At 41.3% G+C, this 16,448-nt stretch overlaps 1 long non-coding RNA gene across 1 annotated transcript in view; it reads left to right on the top strand.

The window, feature by feature from the left end:
• The first annotated feature begins 4,323 nt into the window (after positions 1 to 4,323).
• The window catches only part of LOC140523995 (uncharacterized), a 52,162-nt gene continuing 40,037 nt past the window's right edge, over positions 4,324 to 16,448 (top strand). The window contains exon 1 of the long non-coding RNA XR_011973537.1: positions 4,324 to 4,452. This is a non-coding gene — a long non-coding RNA (uncharacterized lncRNA). The remainder of the gene's footprint in view (positions 4,453 to 16,448) is intronic.

Genomic DNA, 16,448 nt, shown 5'->3' with positions numbered 1-16,448 from the left:
ATAGTAGAATATGAATATAATGCCCCATTAGGTGGTACCCCTAAAGACAGTCCTGTGCTGCATGCTGCCTGTTCATGACATGAAACAGACATGATTTCTAATTATTAGAAAGAAAGCTGAATGAAATGTTAAGGACCTGCAGAAAGGATTTACTGAGCTAGTTCCAGATACTTCTTGGGGGAGCCATATGGAGAAAGGAACTCCAGGGAGGTAGGAGAAAGAAAAAGACTTTAGAATGGCAGACAAGTATATGAAGCCCAATGCATCATCACTTCATGCCCCTGAACTTGCTTGACATTTTAGAGACTGCTGAGAATAGACCTCCTTTGGGTGAGATCATTCCTCTCTCAACTGATGGAGGTTCATATCTCACTCCCAGGTACTGAACTCATCCCATCTGGTGGATTCTTTGGTGGGTTCTTATTGAAATTTCTCTGATTTCTATTTGCTGTTTTGCTTAGGTCAATGGACTTACCTGCTATTTGTGATTTGTGGTAGGCTGTTTATTTGGTAGGAAGGGGCTGTGCTGGCCTGTGGAAGCTAAGGGCTAACTTCCCCCTTAAGAATGATAAGGGATTGTACGCCTTTTATATCCTGAATTTTGTATCCCTAGACTAGATAGATATTTGAGGCATGGTGGATAGATGTCATCTAGCCTAATACACCTTTTGGAGACAGGCAAGCTACAGCCTTTTTCCCCCTTCCCTTAGGCAGAAATTCAAGCTTCCCTCAGGAGTGGGTCACATTCCAGGGATATTTCCATGCCACTTGGAAGCCAACCATCACATATGTGTGTATACACATGCATATCACACAATATATATAGATGTATATATATGCATCCCAGCATAAAAGACTTTTAGACATGTTCCCCAATATATGTATATTTATCAATTTCTAAATTATATAAGATATATGTGTGTGAGGCTGTCTAATATATATTATATTGCATATATAATCATATGTAACATTCAATTAATTAGATAAATATCAATATATCCAATTTCTCTATATGTTAGTCAGCCCCATATATATAATTGCATACATAATATTCAATTGATAATATATATACGTAAAATCTATTCTATATATATTAAATAGCCTCCCAATCTATTTTACCTATATATAATTTGAGTAGCTACATGGTATAAAGGATAGAGCACCAACCCTAGAGTCAGAAAGACCTGAGTTCAAATCCAGCATTAGACACTTACTACTTGCATAACCTTGGACAAATTATTTAACCTTGTGTGCCTCAGTTTCTTCATCTGTAAAGTGATCTGGAGAAGGAAATGGCAAACCACTCCAATATCTCTGCCAAGAACACCCTAGATAGGGTCACAAAGAGTCAGATGCAACTAAAAAATGACTGAAACATATATAATTTATAAATTCATAAATATATATATGGAAAAATTTAAAAAATCTTTTATGCTAGGGATATAGGAACACGGAAGTTTAGAAACTACTGTTTCAGAAGCAGTTTACTATCCCCTTCTAATACACAAACATACTCATTCCCCAAATCCATATGAATGTACATATGCATGACAACATGGACTTGCATATGTTAAAATACATGCCTACATTTCTCCAGTTGTAAAGCACACATAAACACATAAAATCCACATAGAATTGCACAGAAATTTACATATGCACAAACACATGTGCATATGAATAGCCACATATATGCTCTGATTCTCTGTGTCCTGAGTCAATCAGCATTCACTGGAACCCAGCCCCCTCCGCCAACACACACACACATTCGCACAATACATATATGCACACATATACACCCACATACATACATACATGTGTGCACACATATGCAATGCACACACATGATACATATACATACACACATGTACATCTATATACATATACATATTTATCTATATATGTACACACATACATATATACACCTGGCACTAAAATGATCTGATTTTTCTCCACTGGAAAATTGGATTCCATGTATGGAACTACCCTTGACCTTGAAAGGCCAAATCAGGCCTTACCTTACCAGGATCCAGACCTCTACAGGAATTCCAGTTCATATCCATGCCTTCAACTATCTCCAACCCCCTCTTTTCAGCTCCCTTTTATTGTGATCTTTCCCCATTAGAATGTTAGCTTCTTGAAGACAGGAATAATCATGTTTTTATTTGTGGCTCCAGTTCTTGGCAGTATAAGTACATGGTAAATACTTAATAAATTCTCTCTCTCTCTCTCTCTCTCTCTCTCCTTTTTCTCTGTATCTCTTTGTCTCTTTGTATATTCTCTCTCCCTGTGTCTCTCTCTCTCTTCTAAGTATGCACAACTCCGTTTTCCAAATCTCTTTTATAGGCTATTAATATATATACATATACACACATACATATGTATACACATACCCATATATACACATACATATGCATATATATTTATATATATGTATGTGTATTGTGTATGTGTGTGTGTACGTATGGATGTATGTATAGTTTGGGTGCCAGTTCAGGATGGCATTGAGGTTCAGAGGTTAAAAATGGATACCTCTGGGATCTGTCACTGCCTCCTGTCCTCATAGGTATTCTGGGATTTCTCTTCCTCCATCTCTGCTTCTGTATAGATTATTAGAGAAGGGGATGAATACCTGGGGATGTGTGGGGACGTAAGCTCAGGCAGCTGGGAGGGAGGGGGTTGTCAATGAAGACAGAATGGAAAAACAAGGACCTAAGGGAGAAGGATGCATGGTGGGAGGGAGAGTAGGGATAAGAGAGGGAAAGAAAGAGATGACTGTGAAGAGGAGAGGAATCTGGAGAAACTGGGGAAAGGGACAAGGGAGGACAAGGGAGAGCAGAGGAAGGAAAGTGGAACAGCAATTAGAGCAGTGGGCTGCTCTAAGGAGCAGTGTTCTTTTTGTGATTTCCTGCCTCCTCCCTCTCCCCCAGCTTCCCCTCCCCTTTGCCCAGCTCCTTCCCCACTTCTCCTCCTACCCCCTTCCCTCTCAGTTCAGCTCCCTCTCCCCCTTTCTCCTTTCCCTACCCCCATCAGGATCTGGGGCTGGTTTATTTTCCTTGGGAAGGCTTCCTGAAAGGGGAGACTGGTTTTCCTGACATATGAAAAGTGTCTCAGACATCGTCTGACCCTTCCTGCTAAGTTCCAGCTCCGGGGGAAGTGGAGTGTGTTTGACATGCAGTCACACGCACACATGTGGACATGCAAACACACATCCTGACACATGTTACAAATGTCTACTCTTCCTAGGGACCTTATTTGTGTTTGTGGCCTATCAAACTTTCATGCCTGGGAGCATGTATGGGCACATGGATGTAGAAAAATAAAATATATGATCATATAACATGTGCTCATTTACATAAATGTATACTGTGTTTCCCAAACACACACACATACACACACACACACACACACATGATTTATTCTAATCAATTGAATTTTTCCCTCTGTTTTTTAACAATAGAGTTCACAGTAATAACACCCAGAGTTAGTGGACCACAAAAATACTCTCGTAGAAGGTGGCAGCATGTATATTTAGTGTGGTCTGGAGCCACTGAACACTGCCTTCTTGGCTCTCATCAGGAGGCACAGAAAGGGTGGAAACGGGCATGAAGAAGCTGGTTCAGAGAGACCACCCATGGAGGAAGAGAGAGTCTTCCCCTCCTCCCCTGCTTGTGGGTGGGAGGGGGAGTATCTGGATGGGGAAGTGTGTCCTCATGGGCCCTCTTGATTTGGGTCTCTCCTGGAGCCAGACAACTCACCTGCCCTTCCAGAGAGGGTTCCCAAGAATACAGAACCCCTTCCCTCATTTCCTACACACATCCTAATGGTCACAGGAAGTGAGACACCTCCAACTGCTCTTCTATGTCCTAAGGCCTCAAGCTCTCTCTCTTTGGGGTCCTTTGCAAGGGTTTGCAAGACTCTCCATCACCAACAGAGGATGGGGACCTGCAGCTGTGAGAAGTGATGGGGAAAGTGTGGGGAGTGGGATGGAGGAGGTAGTGGAAGGGGAGAGCCAGGATGGGGAAGATATAAGCAAACCTTCCATGACTGCTCCCCTCTCTTTAACAGGCTAATGAAGCCTATACATTACTACCTCTTTGGGGCAGGGCTAGGGTCTGGGGAAGAGGATCTCTCTCCTCCCCCCACCAACCCACACATCCCAGTCCAAATTCTCTTTTGGCTCTCCCAGGGAAATGAGGCATTCTCAGACTCCCAGACAGAGGGAGGAAGCAAGGGAGGGGGGTGTTGGAGGGGGAAGGGGAGGAGTGGGGCCAGGGTTTGCACACAGGAGCCTTTGTGGGATTCCCAAGCGTCTTGGTGGAAACACTTCATATATCAAATGTGTTTGTCCTTCCCCAGGGAAGAGGGGGAGGAGGAAAGGGAGGGGACTGGGGGATCTACAGGGACCTGAAGCCTGAAATAGGAAACACCGTCGGTAACCTGAGCCCCCTGGAGGTGAGACTGGGGCTAGGGGTGAGTGGGAGGGACACTCTTTCTTATGGAGTTGACCCCTCCCTGGTCTGCAGGATCTTTTTCTCAGAAATCTTTGACTTCCCTCTCCCAATTTCCACTGTTTGGTCCTCCTCCTAACTTCTTCTCACACCCCTCCTTCCTCCATCTCTGATCTCCCACCATTACAAATTACCATTCCCTCCTTGGACCCCTGTTTCTTTGCCCCCCCCAACTGGCCCCTCTCTGTTCCCTCATTTATACACACACTCTTTCTCCCTGAAGCACATCCTTCCTAGTCTTCTATCACCCCCCACCCCCCACTTGTTCAGATTAAGCTCATCTTGCCCCATTCCTCTTTTTCCAAATTCTGGTTTGTCCACTCAGTTCTTCCCCTTTCATCCATACCCCTTGCTTGACTAGTTTCTTGAGCCTCATTTTGGGGTTGGGAGTTACCACCCCTGAGAGTACACTAATAGAAAAAGTCATTTGCTCCTAGACTCTGTGCATGTTTGTCTTTAGGGGTGAGGGTTAGACTGGGAGGCTGTGCTGGGCTTTACCAAGGAGCTGGGATAGGGCAGAGAGTCTGAGCATGCATGCAGACATTCCTACATTGCCTAACTTTTTAAAATATATTTTTAGGACCCAGAAATGCCAACATGAGAGGGTGCCGTCAAGGTGGCATTGTGGATAGAGTACTGGGTCTAGAATCAGAAAAATATGAGTTCAAATCCTACCTCAGATACTTACTAGTAGTATGACCCTGGACAAGTCACCTAACTTTCATTTGCCTCAATTTCCTCAGTTGTAAAATGGGGGTAATACTAGTACCTGCCTCTCAGGTTTGTTGTGAGGACCAAATTAAATAATACTTTCAAAGCACTTGGCACAGGGCTTGGCACAGAGTAATCACTTATATCCATGATATATTATTATTATTGTTAATTATTATTCACTACCTAGAACTTAGGGGACACCTCTCAGGCATCTCAAAATTTATGGTTAAGCATAACTTGAGAGTGGACAGTGAAAGATGCCCCCTTATTATTCACATAGGAAGTTTGAACTTACAACTGGAGGATGAAAACCCCGGCAGGTTTTTGGACTTTTTTTCACAGATCCCCCTAATCATTATAGAGGCATACCTTCTTTCATTGTGCTTCTCAGATATTACTTTTTTCCCCCAAAATTAAAAGTTTGTAGCAGTCCTATATAGATCAAATCTATTGATGCCATTTTTCCAACATCATGTGCTCACATCGTGCCTCTGTGTTACATTTTGGTAATTCTTGCAATATTTCAAACTTTTACATTTTTATTCTATCTGTTATGGTGATCTGTGATCAGTGATCTTTGATGTTATTATAGTAACTATTTTGGGACACCACAAACCACATGCATATAAGATGGCTAACTTAACCGACAAATATTGTACATGTTCTGACTGTTCTACCAACCAGCCCTTCCCGTCTCTCTCCCTCTTCTCTGGCCTCCCTATGCCCTGAGATACAACAATATTGAAATATAGACAATTAGTAGCCCTGCAATGACCCCTGTGGGCAACTATGTAGTGCAGGGGATAGAACATGGGATGTGGAGCCAGAAAGACTCATCTTCCCAAGTTTAAATCTGACCTCAGACACTTACCAGCTACGTGACTTTGGGCAAATCACTTAACCCCGTTTGCCTCACTTTCTTCATCTATAAAATAAGTTGGAGAGGGAAATGGCAAACTACTCCAGTATCTTTGCCAAGAAAACTCCAAATGGGGTGATGAAGAGTTAGAGGTGACTGAAACTGAACAACAACTGAAAACAATGGCCTCTAAGTGCTCAAATGAAAGGAAGAGTCAATCTTATGTGGTGAGCTTTATTGTTGTCTTATTTTCAGAAATTGTCACAGCCACCTCAACCATAAGCCACCACTCCGATCAGTCAGCAGCCATCCACATCAAGGCAAGACTCTCCACCACCCAAAAAATTACAACTCAATGAAGGCTCAAATTCTGGTTAGCATATTTTAACAATAAAGTGTTTTTTAATTAAAGTATGCATATTGGTTTTTGTAGACATAATACTATTGCCCAATTAATGGACCACAGTATAGTGTAAACATAGTTCTTATTTGCATTGGGAAACCAAGAAATTTATGTGACTTACTTTATTGTGATATTTATTTTATTGTGGTAATCTGGAACCAAACCTACAATTTGTCTGAGGCATATCTGTAGTGGGAGTGAAACAAGATTTTAATAATGATCCCCACCAACCCAAATGCTACCAAGATATTTGAGGGACCTGGGGAGTCCATCAGAGTTAGGCTGTAGGTAAGAATACCAAACACTTATCTACTGCCCTAACACTGGTCAAGATGAACCAGAGTGAATATCTGGAAATTATTAGCTCTCTTCCAGGGCAAGAAGTCTTCACAGAAGAAAAGGGGATTTCAAAAGTCATCAGAGATGGAAAGGATTGGGGGAATAAAGTGTTATTTCAAGTGTGCTGGGCCAATTGGAAATAAATGTTGGAAGGGAATGATTGAATTAAGGCAGGGGTGGGGAACCTGCAGCCTTGAGGCCACATGTGGCCTTCTAGGTCTTTGCGTGCAGTCTTTTGACTGAGTCTGGGTTTTACAGAACAAATCCTTTTATTAAGGGGATTTGTTCTGTGAAGTTTGGATTCAGTTAAAGGGCTGCACCTGAGGACCTAGAAGGCCACATGTGACCTTGAGGCTACAGGTTCCCCACCCCTGGATTAAGGGGTTGCTGGTCAAGTTGGTTTTTCCTCACCTTTACAGGAGGAATGGAAGAGATAGAAGTACAGAAAGGGATGGGAAATAAAGAGTGAGGTAATTCAGGGAGGATATCTGGGGAAGGGCATAGAAGCTAATCTGTACTTAGTCTTTGAAGTCTGAGGTTCTAGAGTAATTTAAAATATTCTTCTCAGAACAATCTTCCTATTCCCATTTTTAGTGAAGGAAAACAATCTATCAAGCAATAAGTATTCATTCAACACTTACTGTGTATAAGACACTGGGGATACAAAGAAAAGGTAAAAGCATCCTTTGCCCTCAAGGAACTAACATTTTAATGTGGAAGAAAAATAGGTACATGCAAAATAGGTACATACAAGATATACACAGAATAGATTGGAAGGTAACTTTAGAGAAGAAAATACTAGCAGCAAAGATGATAAAAGCCTCTTGTGGAAGGTGGTGTTTCTGATGAATCTTGAAGGACACAATGGACAGATGGGTGATAGAGGGGTCACTTTGCTGGAAAATAGACTACATGTATTGTAGTAGGATTGGCTCAGGCAAAGAGGAGGTCCACCTCTTTGTCAGAGACTGGGGAAAACCAAGAGAGAGATTGGTTAGGGGAAATGAGGTTGAGTGGTTTTGAGATGAAGATTAAAGCTCACATCTAATGGCTTCAGTTTCTCAGGAAAGTAAGAGGTAAGATGTTAAGCCAAGAGAGAGGTAGGGAGGGATGTTGTGAAAGGCTTGAGGAAAGAAGAGAAGGTTTGGAGAAGCTTTTGTAGGAAGTGAGACAGAGAATAGATTAGGAAAGAACAAAAGGATTGTCTTGCTTCAGTAAGGGTCTAGTTGAAGTAGGATAACGTGAATTGATTTTCATTTATATTGTAAAGTTAATTTTTTTTAACATAGATTTATAATCTGTCCCTTCTATTGGTCCCTCCATTCAACAATAATAACAGATATCCCCCCAAAATAAAACCTTTATCATAAGCATGCATGGTCAAGCAAAATAAATTCCCACACTGACCATGCTGTGTGTCTCTCTCTCATCTTAAGTTCATCACCTGGCAGGTGATAAATTAATATGTTTCATCTTCAGTCTTTGAGATTTGTGGTTTATCATTGCATTGATTTGAATTCTAAGGTTTCTCAATGTCTTGCTATTATATAAATTGTCTTGTTAGATCTGTTCATTTTATTCTGTAACAGTTAATAGAGGCCTTTCCATTTTCATCCGAAATTGTACATTTCATTACTTTTTTACGGTACAATACATTTCTTTACCCTCACCTACCATAATTTGTTTGACCACTCCCCACGTGGAAGATAGCATTTCAGTTTCTAATTTGTGGCTATCACAAAAGCAGCTGCTGTAATTTTATTTTATTTTTATATGTAAGGTCCTTTTCCTCTTTATTTGATCTTTTTTGAAGTATAAGCCCTAGTAATGCTATAACTGGGCCAAAGAGTATGCAAAGTTGTAGTAACTTTGGGGGCACATTTCCAAATTACTTTACAGAATAACTGGATGAATCAATTCACAGCACTGCCCAGAGTGTCTGCAATACCTATTTTCCCATAGCCATCCAATATTTGTCATTTTTGACAATCTGATAAGTATGAAGTAGAACCTCCGAGTTCCTTTCGTCTAATTATAAAGGATTTAGAGCATTATATATAATATATATTATACTTATATATAGTTTGTATATTTACATACATTATATATATGCATATATATATATATATATAAAACTTAAAATACAAAGGAGGATGTATTTCTTCTTGTGAAAACTTCCTATTCATGTCTTTGGCCATTTATCTACTCTTTTATAAATCTGAATAAGTTCCTTATGTATCTTGGGTATGAGACCTTATCTGAGAAATTTCTTACAAAGTTGTTTTTTCCTCTATTTCCTGTTTCCCTTCTCTTCATTAGATTCATGTGGGGAACAACTTTTAAATATTATATAATCAGTGTTATCCATTCTATCTTGTATAATCCTGTCTATCTGAAAGGTATTTCTTCCTTATTCCTCTAAGTGACCTTTAATACATAGATGAAATAATGTGAATTTAGATTGTGTAACTTCTTACAGCTGTGTTCTGCAGTTTGAGGCATAGGAATAGAGGAGATGGATGTTGGGAATAATCCAGGGTTGAGGTTTGGCAAGAGATTAGCAAGTTACGATAAGAGGACAGAGGGATTCAAGAGCAGAGGATCATGTAGAGTTGAAATGGCCAATTCTGGAAACTGGAGGAGGGATTGGAAAAGGGAGAGACAAGTCAGGGAAATCAAGCAGGAAGGTACCACAATAGTTCAGGGAGAGGTGATAAAGTTCTGTACAAGGGTGGTGAGTAAAGAGAATGAGCTGAATATGAGTGATGTTGAGAAAGTAGAAATACCAATATTTAGTACCTGATTAGTTCTGTGGGGTGTTAGGAGTTGAGGATGACATTGAAGTTTTGAATCTGAATGACTGGGAGAATGGAAAAGTAGTAGAGATGTTCAGAAGAGGGGTAGGTTTAGGAGTAAAGATAATGAGTTCAGTTTTGAACAGTTGAGTTCTAGATAGCTTATGGAAAATCCAGTTTGAAATGTTCAATAGGCATTCAGTAATATGGAATTGAAGCTCAGGAGAGAGACTAGGGTTAGATATAAGGACCCAAGAATCATCAACATAACAATAATTGAATCTATGGGAGCTGATGGAGTCTCTAAGTGAGAAAGTATGGAAAGAACAAAGAGAAGGGTCCAGAATAAAGCTTTGGAATAAAGCTTTTAGAATTGTTTTCCAGTTGGTGGGAATGATATAGATGACAATCCAATAGAGGAAAGTGAGGAGTGGGCAATCAAATAGAAAGAGAACTATGAGAGAACAGTATCATGAAAACCCAGAAAGCAGAGAGTAACCAGGTCATCAACAGTGTCAAATGCTAAAGAAAAGTCAAGAAGGATGTAGATTAAGAAAAGGCCATTAAATTTGGTTTTTTCCCCACTTAATAGTGTTTTATTTTTTCCAATTACATGTAAAAATAGTTTTCAAAATTCACTTTTATGAGATTTTGAGTTCCAAAATTTTTTTTCCCTCTCTCCGCTCCCCTCTTCCTCCCTTTCCACAACAGCAAGCAATCTGATATAGGTTATACAGTACAATCATATTAAATATTTCCACATTAGTCATGTTGTGAAAGAAGAATCAGAACAAAAGGGAAAAACCACAAGAAAAAAAAAGAAAAAATAGTCTGCTTCGATTTGCATTCAGACTCAGCTCTTTTTCTTGATGTGGATAACATTTTCCATCATGAGTCTTTTGGAGTTGTCTTAGATCATTATATTGCTGAGAATAGAGAAGTCTATCAAAACTAGTCATCAAACAGTGTTGCTATGTGCAATGTTTTCCTGGTTCTGCTCATTTCACTTGGTATCAGTTCATGTAAGTCTTTCCAGGTTTTTCTGAAATTCACCTGCTCATCATTCCTTATAACACAATAGTATTCCATTACATTCATATGCTACAACTTGTTCAGTCATTCCCCAATTAATGGCATCCTCTCAATTTCCAATTCTTGGCCACCACAAAAAGAGCTGCTATAAACGTGTTTGTACATGTGGTCCTTTTCTCTTTTTAATGATCTCTTTGGGATACAGACCTAGCATTGTTATTGTTGGATCAAAGGGTATGAACAGTTTTATAGACCTTTAGGCATAGTTCCAGAATGTTCCTAGCAGTTCACAACTCTAACAACAATGCATTAGTGTTCCAGTTTTCCCACATATTCTCCAACATTTATCATTTTCATTTATTTTGTCATATTAGCCAATCTGATAGGTGTGAGTTTGTACCTTAGAGTTATTTTAATTTGCATTTCTCTAGTCAGTAGTGATTTAGAGTATTTTTTCACAACTATGGATAGCTCTAATTTCTTAATCTGAAAACTTCCTGTTCATATCCTTTGACTATTTGTCAATTAGGAGTGACTTGTATTCTTATAAATTTGACTTTATTCTCCATATATTTTAGAAATGAAAGACAGATAAGAGATCATTGGTAACTTTGGAAAGAACAATTTCATTTGAATGATGAGGATAGAAGCCAGACTGCAAAGAGTTGAGAAGAAAGGATGAGGAGAAAAAAGCAAAGATACTGAGGAGATGGTTTTTCAAGAAGTGAGAAGAGAAAAGATATAGGATAAGAGTGGGGATGGTAGGATCTAGTGAATTTTTTAAAAATGAAACATGGGCACGTTTATAGGTAAAAAGAGAGGAACAAGTAGATAAGGAACAATTGAAGATTAGAAGGAGAAAATGATAATGGGACAATCTGATGGAGAAGATGGAAGGGGATGGGCTCAAGAGTGCTGACAGATGGATTGGCCTTGGCAAGAAGGACCACCTCTTTTTCAGAGAATGAGGTTATTGAGACATGATGTCAGAGGGATGGAAGATGAGGATGTGAAACAAGAGAAGTAACAGCTGTTAACATGCACAACATGCTCATAAAATGTTACATGGGGTGATGATAGTAATTGGCAATTAATGAGCTATGGATGAACAGTAAATTATCCTCCCATGTGCAGGCACTTTATTAGGCCCTGGAGATACAAAGACAAAATGAAACTGTCCCTGCCTTCAAGAAACTTACAGTCTTTTGTGGGGAAACAACATGTAAATATACAAAGATTATATACAAGGTAATTTTGGGGTGGGAAGTTGTGATGATCCTGAAGGTTGTTGTGATTGTGATAGCAATAGTGATGATGGTGACACTAGTGTTTGTTGTAATTTGAGTGATGATAGTGGTGAACATTTATACAGTACCTATGTTGAAGAGAATTGTGTTTAAATTGTGATAAAACCTGGTCCCTGCCCTACTCAAGCTTATTCCACTCATTCACCCTGCTGGACTCACTGTTCTAAGGCCAACTTTGTTCATTGCTGGTCTTGTGCATTTCTGTCTCTTCATCTTTGCTTATGGTGGTGATCTCCACTACTTGTCCTCTCTTGCCTCACCTTGGGGTACCCTCTATACTCCTTTCCAGCAATCAAAAGTGTACCCATCCTTCAAGGTTCAACCCAACGTCCACCTCTACCACGAAGCCTTCCCTGATCTCCTCCCTTCTCCACAGTGGTCTCAACCCTCTCTGAATTCTCTTAGTGACAGTAGGAGGGAAAGAAGGAGGGAAGGAAGGGAAAAAAAAGGGGAAGGAATGGAGGTGAGAAGAAAGGAAGATGGAGAAGAGAAGGAAGGGAGAAAGGGAAGGAGGTGAGAACAGTCATCTCAGTGTGACCCAGACCTAGAATCACTGGGAGTCTACAGAAGGCAGACAGCTAGAGGGTTTGTGCTGGGAGGCTAGCATAACTGGAGAGAAGCAGAGAAACATAGGAATTAAGTTCCCCTTAGCACTTGGCCCTCCGTACCTGGCACTTAGTCCTTCATTTTTGACACTTTACCTCCTAACTCAGGGCATTTGGAAATGTTGAGAGCAATTATCTGGATCAGAATTAATCCTTCTACATATTTAAAACCCCTAGACTTTGGCTTTGGCCCACATAGCACTTAGCCTATGACCACGGACACACCAACCATGCCCTTGGCAGAGCCTTGTCCCCATTCTGCTATTCCTAGACCATCAGACTTGGGCCAGGCCCTGGCATTTTGTCTGCTGATGAAGTGGCCAATTCTCTCTTGGGGGGTCTCTACACCAACCTCCTTCAGAGAGCCTTGCTGAGATGAAGAACAGTATCAGAGAGCAGTGGAGATAGGGTAGGGAGGACAAGTCCCCCACACCCTTAGGACCACCCACCCTGACCCCTCCATTGATTATTAAAAACATATTTCCTGGAGATTAGCAACTATGTCAGCAATGTTGATCACTTACCCTCCGCCCAACTGATGTTTTTAATCACCAGCTGTTGTTACATTAACATCACTAAGGAGGCTAGGGAGGGGTTAGGATGGAGCAAGGAGGAGGAGGAGAAGGAGGAGTAGACACCTGCTGTGAATCTCAGCCAAAGGAACTGCCAACAAAGGGCTTAGCTTTAGAGAAACCCTCATTCTCCCCCCAGTTCAGAGGAAATTCCAAAGATACATTAGGATGAGAGCACCCTCCCTTGTAGGGGCGCCCTGCACAACCACCCTAGTCCCATTCCAGAGAGGAAGTGGTAAGAAAGGAGAATGTCTGTCTGGAAAATCTTAGAATAGAAGCTATTTTGGGGGTGTCTCCACCTTGTTCCTCTGTATACCTGGGATAGCTTCTATTCACATAAGACTCTCTAAACCTCTGTCCTGGGGGTGGGCATAGAGAAGGGACCTCAAGCTCTGGGCCTCTTTCCAATATTAAAAGGAACCTTATCCCACCTCAGGGGCAGTTAGGTGGCACAGTGGATAGAGCATCAGGCCTGGATTATGGAAGACCCATCTTTAGGAGTTCAAATCTGACCTCAGGCACTTCCTAGCTGTGTCACCCTGGGCAAGTCACTTAACCATGTTTACCTCAGTTTCCTCATCTGTAAAATGAGAAGGAAATGGCAAACCACTCCAGCATCTTTGCCAAGAAAACCCCAAATGGAGTTGCTGAGAGTCAAATACCACCAGAAAAAAGATTCAGTCCAACAATATCTCACCCCAGCCTTCACCTTTTCCTAAGTGGGTTTGGATTTCATTGATTTAAAAGGTGCTGTTGATTCTTCATTCTCAAAGACGACCAATGATGTGAAGAGCATAGAGTATGAATGAAGCCAGAGTCCCCTCTGTCTTGGGGTTGGGTAGAGGTGATATGGAAGATTACAGGAAGCTACAGAGGCAAAGGGGAACTTGGAGGGTAGTAAGGGAACAGAAGAAAAGGTTAGGCTGATGGCTGTTCTGGGTTGTGGGGGGGTAAAGGAACCTTCAAGAATCATAGGATAGAGATCTGATAGGGACTTTAGAGAATCCCTATCCAGTCCACTCCTCTCATTTTACAGATGAGAAAAGGCACTAAGAATTGTAGTGACTGCTCCAAGGTCATATAGTAGGAGGTAATGAAGCTAGTCTGATTCCATATCTAATGTTCTTTCTAGTATGCCATACTTTCCTATGCCAAGGGGAATGTGAGAGACTGAGTCTTGGCTAGTTATGGTCTGGGGACAATAAGGCCTGTTCCTTCTAGGAAAGCAGGTGGAAGAAATGACCAGAAGTCCATCAGGGAGAGATCACCCTCTTAGTAGGCTTTGACCTCAACCTTTTGTAATCAGTCAATTAACATCTGGTCCTTCCCTTCCTGTATCTTTGCTCCCCATCTTTCTATGCCCATTTCTTTCTATGCTTTTCTTTCTCTTATGCCAGCGTTCTCCTAGTCTCTCTCATTTCCTTTGTTCTTGTTCCAAGGCATTCTTGAGGCCTAAGGCTGGTTACCTTTCTTTCTCCATCAGGCTGATTCCTGTAGATTCTCCAACACTCCCCACCCCAACATGGACTTTTTCCTGAAGACATTTCTCCAAAGGCTGACTGTTCTAAGCCCCTGGGATAAGCTTCCTTTTCATCCAGTTCCTCCATTTTCCATCCTCCTTCCTACCCCCAACAGGGCTAGAGTAGAGGTGAAGATTCATAGGAAAAATAAGATAAGATGTCCTGATCTCGATCCCTCCCCTAATGTCCCCCTTCCAGTAGCTCCAGGTTTCTGGAGAAAGTCTGGACACAGAAGGGGCAGACTTAGGAGGAACACAGTGCAAGCTTCCTTTGTTAGGTATTAAGAGAAGGATCAAACAGAGTAGGGGTAGGTTCTGTTAAAGAAGCCTTTCTGAAAAAGAGGATGTTGGGCAAAGAGTCATCATCATAATAACTGACTTTTGTATAAGTGATTTAGGACTAACAAAACACTAAGACTTTTGGGACACCCCATATATTATTGACATTTTAGTCACATTACAATGATGAAATGGAGCAGCTAGATGGCACAGTAGATAAAGTGCAGGGCCTGATTTAAAGACAGGAAGACCTGAGTTCAAATCCAGTCTCAGACACTTAGTAGCTGTGTGACTCTAGGCAAGTGACTTAACCCTGTTTGCTTCTGTTTCCTCAACTGTAAAATGAGCTGGAGAGAAGGAAATTACTCCAAAACTTATCCCAAAATCTTTGCCAAGAAAACCTCAAATGGGTTGGACACAACTAAAAGTTGAATGAACAACAATAATATTATAATATTGTATTATATATATTATATGTTATATATTATATATAACAATAAGATACCATTGTCCACATTTTGTAGATGAGGAAACCAAAGTGGTTTGCCTTCAGTGAATCAACTAGTAAGGGTACAAGGGGGTCTTTGAATCCAAGCCTTTGCTCACTCCCAGTCTGATGTACTTTCCAATACACTGTTTCTCACAAAGATGACCTAGATGGAGAAGGAGCAGGGAAGGGGTGGTGGTTTGGTGGTAGGTAGGGGGTAAGTTTAAATAGGTGTTGTTTTTTAAAATAAAAACTCTGAGAAAGGAAAAGGTGGACCTAAACTGGGGAGAGGGCAGCCACAGCACAGCTGAGTCAGGAAAGACATGAGGGGTTTAAGATGTAGGGTCATGCGTAGAATAACAAGAACCCTAGAAACCTGAATTAAGTAAGGTGTCTGACTCTGTTGTGAGGAAATTGGAGTCACTGTCAGGGAGCAGAGAAGGGAGGGAGCTCCCTACTCTGAAGTAACCCTGAAGTCTTGGCTCAGTCCCAGGGAAGGCAGGCAACTCGAAGGTACCCCAGGGTAGTTGCCAGGGTGACTGTCCTGTTTGCCCCATCTGCTTCCCTAAATGGGTGGCTCTGATTCCCAGAAGCCTCCACAGCCTTCTCAGGTCCACCCCACACAGTCAGTGACAGCCGAGCCATCTCTGGAATAAACACCATATAAGAGCAACCACCCCCAAGAACTCCAAAGTGGCTTTGATGTCTGGGCCAAGGGTTTTGACTAAACAAACTGGAAGCGATTTAGGCAGGGAATGCTGGCGGGCTGCTGTTGGCTCTAGGGGATTGTGTAATCCATGGTCAGAAGCAGGGGACTTTTTTCCCTCCTGCCTCCAGCTCTGGCTGTGACAGGATCCTTCAATATCGGAGTTGGAGAAACCCCTTTATTTTAGAGAAGAAACTGAGACCCAGAGGAGGGAAGACATGGTTCAGTCCTCCACTTTGACAGAGGCATTGGATCAGCATGGAATAATCAAAAGTCAACTGAATACAGTTTGTCTTTTAAAAGCACTGACTGGATTCAGAGGA

This window comes from Notamacropus eugenii, chromosome 2, assembly GCF_028372415.1.
Source record: "Notamacropus eugenii isolate mMacEug1 chromosome 2, mMacEug1.pri_v2, whole genome shotgun sequence".
Taxonomy (NCBI): Eukaryota; Metazoa; Chordata; class Mammalia; order Diprotodontia; family Macropodidae; genus Notamacropus; species Notamacropus eugenii.
The sequence above is the reverse complement of the archived record's forward strand: the minus strand, read 5'-3'. Positions and strand labels throughout refer to the sequence as shown.